The following is an 11592-nucleotide window of genomic DNA, read 5'->3' on the forward strand; positions in this document are numbered from 1 at the left end:
AGGGAGATTGATTTTGCGATTGATCTTCTTCCGAACACTCATCCTATATCTATTTTTCCCTATAGAATGGCTCTAACTGAGTTAAAAAAACTTAAGGAGTAGTTGAAAAACCTTCTTGACAAGGGTTTCATTCGTCCTAGTGTTTCTCTGTGGGGTGCTCTTGTGCTCTTCATGCATAAGAAGGATTTGACCTTTCGAATATGTATAGGTTACCGTCAATTGAATAAGGTGATTATGAAGAATAAGTATTCTCTTTCTAGGATTGATAACCTATTTGATCAGCTTCAGAAGCAAAGTACTTTTCAAAGATTGATCTTCGGTCGGGTTATCATCAGCTAAAAATTAGGGAGGTGGATATCCCTAAGATTAATTTTCATACCCAGTATGGCCATTATGAATTCTTGGTCATGTTTTTGGGTTTGATTAATGCCTCGGTAGCAGTTATGGATCTTATAAACTGGGTATTCCATCTGAGGTTGTGGTATGGACTACGTACATTTACCTCCCCAGACTTCACTTGGTGGGAATATAGTGGGTATGTTGTTGTTGTATGAACCAGGTAATTTATCAGTTTCCGGACTTGTTCATCATCATGTTTATTGATGAAATTTTGGTATATTCCAAGAGTGAGGCGGATTATGTTAATCACCTCTGTATAGTGTTGTAGACCCTTAAGGAAATTTTTTAAGTATGAGTTCTGGTTGAATGTTATTACTTTTTTAGGTTATGTTGTATATAGTACAGGGATCATGGTGGATCCATGAAAAGTTGAGACAATTTTGAAGTGTGAAATCTTGACAAGTAGTAACCGATATCCCATTTGCCCAAACGTCAACCCTTGTGGGACACTCTTGTTTATTTAGGAATCTGTGACTCCTTACTTTGCCTATTTCTAACCTCACCTCATTCCTTCCTGTACCAATATCTAGGTAAATAAATTAACAAAATATTGGAACTTGAAATTGGTAACCTTTCCTTGAGATCACTAAAATAAGTTCCATCTTTCGAATAGGATTAGTGGAGATCGGTAGGACTCTACAGGGAAAACCAGAAGCTGTGACCCTTGACAAGGTTTGTCCCCCATGAGTTGTACTAGATCTATCTATGTTGTCCTTGAGTGTGATAGACAAGTTTCCATGAACTTTAGATCATTGAGAATACATAATCCGAAGAGTGAACCAAGGAAGATTTAGAGAAAAGTTAAAGATCTTATACTCCATAGCCCGAAAGTAGAATAAACAAGAACTTAAAACATTCCTAAATGCCTCGTAGGCTCCTAATTATAAGTGTGCTGCACGACATATCCATAAGCAAGACTATACTCGACATGGCTTTATGGACACCCCATGACACTGAAACCTAGCTCTGATACCAACTTGACATGACCTGAACTAGGGCCTTGCGTAATGGGAAATCCCAAGCCCAACTTTGATCGGGAACAACCCTCGTTACCCAACCTAACCACCAAATGCATACCTTGAGTAGGCTGAAGTTCTAAAAAATAATGAGATAGCGTATCCAACCATGTAGTGACTCTGGGATAAGTCTATATTTGAGACCAACCCAACCAAGTCCAACCACCTAATGACCAACCAAACCAATGCGGAAACCATAAACCACTATGATAATAATAAGCCAATGTATGAAATTATATAACAGAATAGTCCATACCATACCCAAGTCCATAATTGTCTATACAAAGCCTCTACCCCAACCAAAGAGTACCTAGTCGGGACATGCCCCCGACCATAGCCAAAAACCAAAGTCTATGTAAGACAAAAAATATGTAAAGTAAACCATGACATAAAACATATGCCTTCTAAACTATGGAAGCTCACTACTCAATCCAATATCGACTGCACCCGAATCCGATCACTAAGAAAGAGGAGTAGAATGGCCGATTCCAGCATAGCGTGGGTACACAACCATCAGTAGACGAGTTAGCGGGTGAACACTAGCATGCACTTAGGATAAGAATAGAATAATTCCATTTATTAAACCAAGTAAAAACCATACTAAATGAATACAACCATACATATATATTGTAACCATGCCGGGAAAGGGAATCTCTTTTAGCATGCCTTTTAAAAACTTTATCTGAGTTATGTAGCTTTGCCATCCTAAACTACCTACGGGCTATATAGGTTAAGCTCCCTTTATTGAAAGGGCTTCAGTGTGTGTTTCCACATGACTAGGGGATAAAACTTGGGATGAATAGTACATCCCCCAAGTAAAGTATGACATTATGCACACGGTCACCAAGACCAACCTCACATCGACAAATATGGGTTTCTAGTTTTGGTCCCTCTAAGACCTCCACCTTCCACAACTTTGCTACATATCCCACCATTATCGACCAATTGAAACCATTTAAAAACAACCAAGTGATCTATTTACCATTTATTAAACAAGGCTATATAGAGGTGGTATTGTCATACCAACTATACTTGCAAGTACTATCCATAGCCAACCATATATAGGTTTAAGGAGACTTCCAATTGCCCTTCCATTTACCATATTAAACCACTTGGGGGACTTATATGTTCCTCATAAGCATAAATATTTAGCATTTTACCATTCCAAACCATTTAAACTAATTCCACTAATTTATTCACTTGGGGGATCTCCATGTATCCCACAAGGTTTTCAAAATAGACCAACCATGACCACCCAAACCTTTACCCTTTAAACCATTCCAAACCATTTTAGACCATGCCAAAAATTTAAAATATTTATACCATTTAAACCATTTAAACCATACAAAACCATCCATATCCATTTAAGGTTGCATTACCAAACCAAATCATGCAATAATTCCAATGAAAAGTCAACAATAGAGTAAAAACATTCTTTGAGGCATTTTATCAAACATGTTGAGGGCATACCTTTACCAAGACCAAGACCAAAACCAATGCATAAAACACCATAATTTGGGTTACTCAAGACCTATTAGTTAAACCATAACTAAAAAAATACCCCTATGCACGAACCATAACAAAAAATATGTAAAAACATAGTTTAAACAAATACAAAACTATATGCATCAAGACCCTCAACATATGTTTCAAAAACCACCATTCATGTTTCATATATAAATGGTTAAAGCACAATACTCATGCCTTTATTTGGAAATAACAATAAGGTAAGGAGCATATTCCTTATACATGAAAAATTCACGAATAGAATCTTGACCTTTGAGCCCTTTGAAGAACACTTAAGAAACCCTAGCCTCCAATATTTCAAGAGTGAGTTTGAGAGAGTATTTGAGGTGTTTTAATCCTTTAAAAAGTGTTATAGAAGGCTACCAAAGGTTATATAACGTGAGTACATAAGGTTTTAGGAGTAGGAACTGTCCAAATTAACCTTGACTTAAAATTTAAAACAAGTCACGTTTAGGGGTATGACTTCCCCTTACCATCCGTATCTTAGGGTACGATTGGTACTCCAAATCATACCTAACACCATGCCAAGACCCTGCCTAATGGTTTATATACGACTCACACCTCCTTAGTCATACCTTAAGGGTACGAGTGACACACCCAATAGTACCCACAACCCAAATCATGGGAAGATTCCTCAAGATAACACCTTAGGCAACATACGACTAAGCCTTACACCCCTCGTATCCCTTTAAATGACTCATACAAAGAAGAGTCGTACCTTGGGAAATAGCCAAGCTAAACACAATACCTAAGGTACGAGTGAACTCCAAGGTAGCCCCTAACTCATATCCAAAGGGTACGAGTGGTATCCTTGAGTCGTACCAAGCCTAGTGAGTCAAAAACTTTGGAAATTTTGCAAGGGTCCAAGACTTGGGTGTTTCATTATTACATAAAACTTAAGAGATTATGCAAACCAGCAATACCACAAGAATATGAAAAGCTGTTGCTGCTCCCAATGTTATCCATCAAATCATAATACTCTAAGTATATGACTACAAATTCTAATAATCGCCATAACAATACCACAAGATATGAATTTAGGGATGTAAATTGTAAGATTAGGGTTACTCTTTATGTATTTATACTAAATATATATATATATATATATATATATATATATATATATATATATATATATATATATAAATATATATATATATATATACAATAATAATAATAATAATAAATACATATATTAGTTCTAAAATTTTAGTTTTTCGATTTAATCAAATTGTTTTTTGGAAAAATCAAAAACCAAACCGTTTAACCAAATTTTTAAAATTTGAAATTGAAACCAATCCAAAAACTCAAAACCAAAATTAAATTTCGATTTGATTTTTTGGTCTTTTCGGTTTGACCCAAAATATGCTCAACCCTACTTATGACTTTTGACTTATTTATAACAGTTAGCTTAAAATTAAGTTCTCATAAGTATTTTTTAAATATATCCAAACACATTAAAAATTTTTAAAATTCAATTTTGGCTTAAAACAATTAAAATAAGCCAATTCAAACGGAATCAAAATTGAAAGAAATATATATTTTTTAACTCTTAAATGAATAATTGGTGACATTGACTAACTTAAAGGGTTAAATATAATTAAACAAACTTTATTAAGTTAATAATGAATTTAATTAATATTTTTAAAATTTTTTAATCTTTTAAAAAAATAAAACAACTCATATCCCTGTCCTCTCCAAATCAACCATCTCTCTCCCATTTCTTTCCGATAGTTTCTCTCAAACTTTTCCAATCAATAGTTTTGCAAATTTTTCGCTTCAATCCTCGATGGCTTAAACCTACAATGACAAATAGTTTTGAGTTTCTTTTTTACCTTTTCCCATCAATCAACGTGATAACATTCTTTGGTAACAACAGTTTCGAGTTCTTCATCATTCCTTTTCGATGTTCACAAATAAAAAATTATGGTTTTTGTAGTTATGAAGAAAAAAGGAGTTTGAGTCAACTTCTCTTCTATTATTGGTTAACAATTTAAATATTTGTTGCTTAAATTTTAAATGGGGACTCATAAAAATCCTAATTTGTCGTATTTCTTCTCTTCTCTTTTTAGAATGAAATATGATTTTGTGTTGTTATTGTAGTTTTTATTTTGGAACTGATGAATTGATTTGTTGGTATTTGTTGTGTTTTTTGAAGTTTGTTTTTTGTTGTTTGTGTTTGTACAAACAAAACAACAATGTTGGTGTTGTTGGTCAATGTTGATGTTCTTATTGTGTTGTTAGGTTGATATTTTTGCTTGTGAGTTGTTATTGTTCTAGGTAAAAATAGTGTATTGATAATAAATGGTGATATGGTTTTTGTTCTATTTAACAAAATATTGCTATCGGTATAGTTTTTTTTAAAATAGATGAATCATTTGTTGGATAAAATCCTAATAGCTTGAAACACCTAGGCTTTGGTCTCTTCAAATATTTCCTTAATTAAAGCTTCTGGACTAGGTAAAACTTTAGGGTACTAGTCGCACCCTTGGATATGATTAGTGACCCCCTCTCATATAGCAGGCAGTGTGGTTTGGGTTACACATGGTCCAAGATACAACTTGGACTTCCCATGGTTGTATATTAGGGTATGTGTCGTACACTACATAGTCGTATAGAGTGTTGAGTTAACCTAGTTAAAACAATCTGGGGTACGGTTTAGGGATACAGTTTAGGTACCATTCATACCCTTGGGTATGAGTATTATGTGTGGTTGTACCTTGGGCAGTGTAGGGGTCCTTGGTGAGGCCTAGGGTACGAGTTAGGGTACCACTCATACCTTAGGGTATGATTGAGTGAAGTGAATTGTACCTTCTTAGGAGCCACTTTTCAGCTTTTAAGTCAAGGGCTTTATGGATATTTCCCACCCCAAAACCAATAGTTCCCATCACTATATAACGTATTGTAGCCTCTCTTAACAATTATTTGGTGGATCAAAAATACCAAATACTTTCTCTAAACTTCTTCAAAAAGATTGGAGGCTAGGGTTTGAAGAGGGTTCATCTAGAGGTAAGAGAGGTGTCAAGTTCTTCTGTGAATCTTCTTGTATAAGGCATATACCTCTTCCCTCCTCGTTAGTTCAAAATATCATATGTTTTAAACAATGATTTTGACTTGTAAACGGTGGTTTTGAAATCAAATGTTGAGGGTTTTGTTGTATAGTATTGGGTATTGTTTACTCTTGTTTAAACTTGTGTTTATACATATGGGTGCTTGTTTATTGTGGTTTAACAAATGGGCCATGAGTAGCCCTAAATTTTATGATTCTTACTTTGGCTTTGGTCTTGATAAAAGAATGCCCTCAAGGTATTTGTGAAAATGCCTAAGAGAAATAAATTTTCACTTGTTAATGGTATATTTATTTATGATGTTGGCCTAATAAATTTGAGTGCTTGGTAAATAACTATGATGAACCTAGTATTTTGAATGGTTAGAAACGGGTTAAAGTCCTTAAACATGGAATTGAATTTATTGTGTTTGAGTCCCCTGTAAAAGTTTATAAAGTCCTTAAACATTTTAGGTCATGTCAAGTTGGTATCCTAGCCTAGTTCATGGTTAGTTGGGAGTTTACAAAGCCATGTCAAGTAGAGTCTCTTTTATGGGTGTGTAGCATACTACACTTATAAAGAGGGGCTATGAGACATTTAGAAAATTTTCCCTTTCTTGTGATTCTATCTCAAGCTATAGAGTCTATGGTCTTGGTTTCCTCTAATTTCTACTTGCTTATCTTTTAGATTATGTATCCAAGAAGATCTGACGTTCAAGCAAATTCTTCAGTCCTGACTGAGGGAAATATGGACAAAGCTCATCTAATTTCTAAGGTTAAAATTTGGTTAAGGGTCATGGCATTCAACTATCCTCACGGGGTTCCACCTGCTCCTACTAACCCTACTTTTAGGAGTGACACTCCTCCTTAGTCACCTCAAAGGGATATTATCGATGTTGGGTTTCATAACTTTTGCTCTGTTGACTCAGGTTGGTGGTAAGTGGTCCAAGGTAAAGCATTGGGTGGGCCTTAACTTCCATTATGCGGTTAGTGCTCCCTACTCAGAGCCATTGGGAGACAAATATTTTCAAGTGGTAGTATTTCTAGAGCATAAGGCACCTAGTCCCTGGATAGTGGGGCCTAATTAGCACCAACCTACCCTCTATGTAGATTCTGTGGTCACCATCATCATGGTCAGTGTGAGAAGGAGAGGAATAGGTATTTTAATTATGGTCAATTGGGCCACATATAATGGGAGTGTCCCATAATGCTTGCCACTTGGGCAAATAGAGTACTGGTTGCCACTTCTCCAGCTCTTACACCTCGGTGTGCTACTTTTAGCTACAACATTGGTCGGGACTATCTCAATGCTCTTACTATCCCTCGGTAGCTTGAGGCACCTTCTGATACTGACGAAGTCATGTTGAAATTCTTCTTTCGTGATGAGTATTCTTTACTTGGTACGGGGTTCCACTCTCTCTCTTGTTTGACCCTATTTGTGATTTTTCTAATTTGAACTTGGCCCCAAGGATTATTTTGGACTCTTTTTCTATATCTACCCTGATAAGTGATTCTGTGATTGTAAGGAGTCTATAAGGGGTGTGTGGTAGCTGTTGGTAGATAAGAAACTCTTGTTGATATGATAGAGTTTGATATGGTTGATGTTGATGTCATTTCAGAGCTAGATTAGTTGCACTCGTGCTATGCGTTCTTATATTATTAGACCCATAGGGTTTTCTTTAGGTTCCCTAATGAGTCATATATTGGAATAGGAGGATGGTTCCTTAGTTCCTAAGGGAAAGGCTACGTCATATTTTAAAACTTAGAGGTTGATCTTTGAAGGGTGGGGAGGGGTCTCTTAGATAAAGGTTTTATCCACTCTAGTGTTTCTCTGTGGTATACCTTGTTAGAAGTGTAGGGTGGTTGATAGATGTCATATTGGAATCTAGGTGTTGATTTAGGTGAAGAGAACATGTTAGCTCGAGCATAATAATACAAAAGTTACAGAGGTAGATTGGTTAGATATATAAAGTTTAGGTATACAAAGTCCCAGTGTCCCTAGTAGTCATCATGGGTGAGACCCTTAGAGCGAGGTATCGTACTTATAGATAAAATGAGTTGAAGGTCGAGGGTTAATCTTAAATTTTGTTCTATTGGTTGACTTCAAGGGAAGGTCGGGGTGCATTTACTCCTATTCTAGTGATTCTCTCCTATCTCGATTAAGAGAGAACTCTATCGGTGTTGTATGTATTCTAATAATGCTTATGCCTAAGGTTCGCATCTTGTATATGTTTTATCCCCCATATATGAGTCTTGACCTTACATTGCATTACCTATGGTATATGTGGTGGTGTGTCTTTCAATATCGAGTCCTAAGGACTCCCCCTATGGTGTCTTGTGTCGAGATGAGTTTGATTTATGACCTAGGTAGTTTCTATGAAGCACTTCGTGCCTATGGTGCCATGTCTCTTTATGAGGGTTTTGAGTTGGGCAGCATAAATGGTTCATGTGCTTTAGTTCCTTAATGAACCTTCTTATGGTATGGTGGTAGTGGCCTTGGAGGTGTGCTGATATGTTGAAATGAGAGGAAGTAGAAGTCATAAGTGGGGGAGACTCTGGGTGTCTAAGTGGAGCTAAGGTTATGGAAAAAGAAGGGAAGGGTATGGTATGGTAAGGTTGTTGTCAAGAATAATGACTAAGATAGGTGTAGATAGTGAAAATTCTTATTGGAAGTGATAGGGGTTGCTGAATCTTTGGAAGGGTTGATCATACGTAGGAGAGGTAGGCTTGAATGTTGTGGTTAAAAGATGTACCAAAGCGTGGGGTTGGGTACTTAAGAAGCTCGGTAAGGCATGATCTTTGGCTAAGGTAATGAAAGAGGAGTAGTGTTTTGAGTGGGTGTAAGAGGTACAACTTATTGGCTTAGGTTAATTCCTCCTTGCTTTGGATAAGCTTGAAGGTGGAACTGGTGTATGCTTAGATGTAAGTTCTTGTAGTGATGTGTCTCCAGGAAGTTCTAAGATTGAATCAGGCTTGCTCTCTAGCATGAGTTCCACTCTTCTGGTATCCCTTGTATGTATTGGGAAAGTGTATAGGTGATCCTTCAATTAGATGTTCCCATAGAGGATGTTGATTTTTTGAACCCTTTTACCTATGAAGAGATCCTCGTAAGGATCTTAGATTGACAAGTCCGCCAGTTGCGAACAAAAGAGGTGGCTTCGATGAAGGTTCTATGGAGGAACCAAAAGTTCGAGGAAGCTACTTGGGAGGTAGACGAGGGCATGAAGTTTAAGTATCTGCATTTGTTTTCCGTTCCATAAACTCATGGTTGAGGTATGTGTTTATCTTCTTAATTTGATTTATGTCTATGGTAGAAAATGGGTCCAAGCCCCTAAGCTTTGAATTGAACAAATGTCTTTGATAGATAATGGGTTCGAGTCCCATAGTCAATGAAATAACTGGTTGATTGATAATGATCTTGGTGTGTGACTCATCCTTATTGTATGTCTTGATTTCTAGCTGGGTTAAAGGTTAGTTGATGTGTATTAATGCGTCAACTCATGTTTATATTTGCCTTGCCTATCATTTGAGGACGAATGATCCAAGTGGGGGTGAATTAAACACCTAGGCTTTAAACCCTTAGAAAATTTCCTTAATTGAAGCTTTTGAACTAGGTATGTGTAATGCCCCGCAAAATCCTCTTCCAGTCTGAGCCTTAGAGCGTATTTGGTAAAGAAAAAATTCGAGTCAAAATATTTCAGAAATATCCTCCCAAGTATGAAATACTTTGAATCGTTTGGAAATCTATTTGAGCATTAATTAAGATCATAAAGGTCCCCTAACTCATGGTCGAGTTGAAAGCTTTCCTATCGTTCAAGTTTTACTGACCGTAAAAATTTGGGTCAACTTCAATAGACCATAACTCGTTGTATATGAAGAATTCGGTGGATTCCAATATATTAAATGAAAGGTCTTTGAATTAGCTTTCCAACGATATCAATTTCAACTAAATCCGCTATCGGAGAAAAGAGTTATCCCCATTTTATTACAGCATGTCAAGCTGGAAAATGGTGACGACGTTTCTGACGGGATATCACGTTTCTGATGACCTTTTTGACGATGTCGTCACATTTTGATGATATTTCTGAAGACATCGTCAGCCCTGGGTAGAAAATCAAGAATTTGGACCCCATTTGTGACGATCATTCGTGACGGCCTATCACAGACCTGACGGCCTGTCACGGATGGTGTCAAGTATATTTTGCCAGCAATTCAAGGACATTTTTGCAAGGGTATTTTGGTCATTTTCCACCCTTTTTGAGCCTCTATAAATATGAGGAATCCTCATTCAAACCCTAATTTTATCATTTTCTTTTCCAATTCTCTCAACAATATCTAGGGTTTCATTCAAGAACCCTAATCTTCTAAAATTCTTCCATAAATTCTTCAAGGATTTTTCAAGAATCAAGTTCCTCATCCTGTGGGTTTCAAGAATTTATTTATTTCAAATGTGGATAAAGTTTCAAGAACTAAAGTTCATTCAATTTTGAAAGGTTAAGGTATGTAGATGTTGATTCTTGGGTCCTCCTTTCATCCAAGAAGCTCAAGAACCCTTTTTAAAACTAAAAGATTTTATGTTTATAAGTTGTTAATGATTTGTATGAGTTTAAATGGATGTTTAATGTGTTGTTGAGTTTTGATTTATGTTTGCCTACAAAATTTTTGAGCTTTGACCCTAGTATGTGGAATTCATGTGATGTTTGTGATAGACCCTCTTGAAGTTGTTTTTCCATGCGATGTGTTCATGACTTTTGGGTGTAGAAATGGTTGAATAAGTGAAGAACGTTCCCTCTAGGTTTGATAAAGAGCTTCGGTGAAGCATAAGGGCCACTATAGTATGTTGAATAGGAAACCCCAAATTGTGAGCTAGTCCATGTATGCCTAGTGTTTGATAAAATGCCTTAGTGAGTGAAATGTGCCAAGATACCATGAAATTGTCAAGTAGGTGTAAAATTCATCATATCTAGTGGTTGTTGAAAGACCCTAGTGAACAAGTCGAGATATAATGGTTGTAAATTCCCCAAATTATGTGCCCTTGATATATGTTAAGCTTTTAATACATGCCAAGTGGTTAGCAAGTAAGTTATGACGTGATAGTATGAAGTCTCCGCAAGCCATGGGATATCAAAACATATGTCAAGATTGATATAGGTATAAAATAGCTGAGGTAAAACCTTGTTGAAGGGAGTACAATCTAGTAGCATGTTTCCCCTATGTTATTATATGATTATGATTCCGAGATGCTTAAAATGACTCCTTGGCGACTGTGATGATGCATAGACATTTGAGATCCTTAAATGCTTGAGGTGATGTTTAATGACTGTGGAAATGAACATATGGCATAATTCCTGAATTACTTGTGAAGATGTTTGAATGATTGTGATGATGCATGAATGCTTGTGATAATGAATGAATGATGATGCTTACCTTTATGCTATCGAGTCCTGGGAGTATTATACCAAAAAATAGAGTTGTTGTCTAGAGCCCGTGTCAGTTTCTCGATAATTCTAGTTGAGCCCTGATTCTTAGAACTCAGTGAACTATAGAACTCTGTATCCTCAGACAAGTACGGAACTTAAGAAAGCTCAGTATCTCAGAAATATC

The sequence above is a fragment of the Capsicum annuum genome, chromosome 7 (assembly GCF_002878395.1).
Source record: "Capsicum annuum cultivar UCD-10X-F1 chromosome 7, UCD10Xv1.1, whole genome shotgun sequence".
NCBI classification, from domain to species: Eukaryota; Viridiplantae; Streptophyta; class Magnoliopsida; order Solanales; family Solanaceae; genus Capsicum; species Capsicum annuum.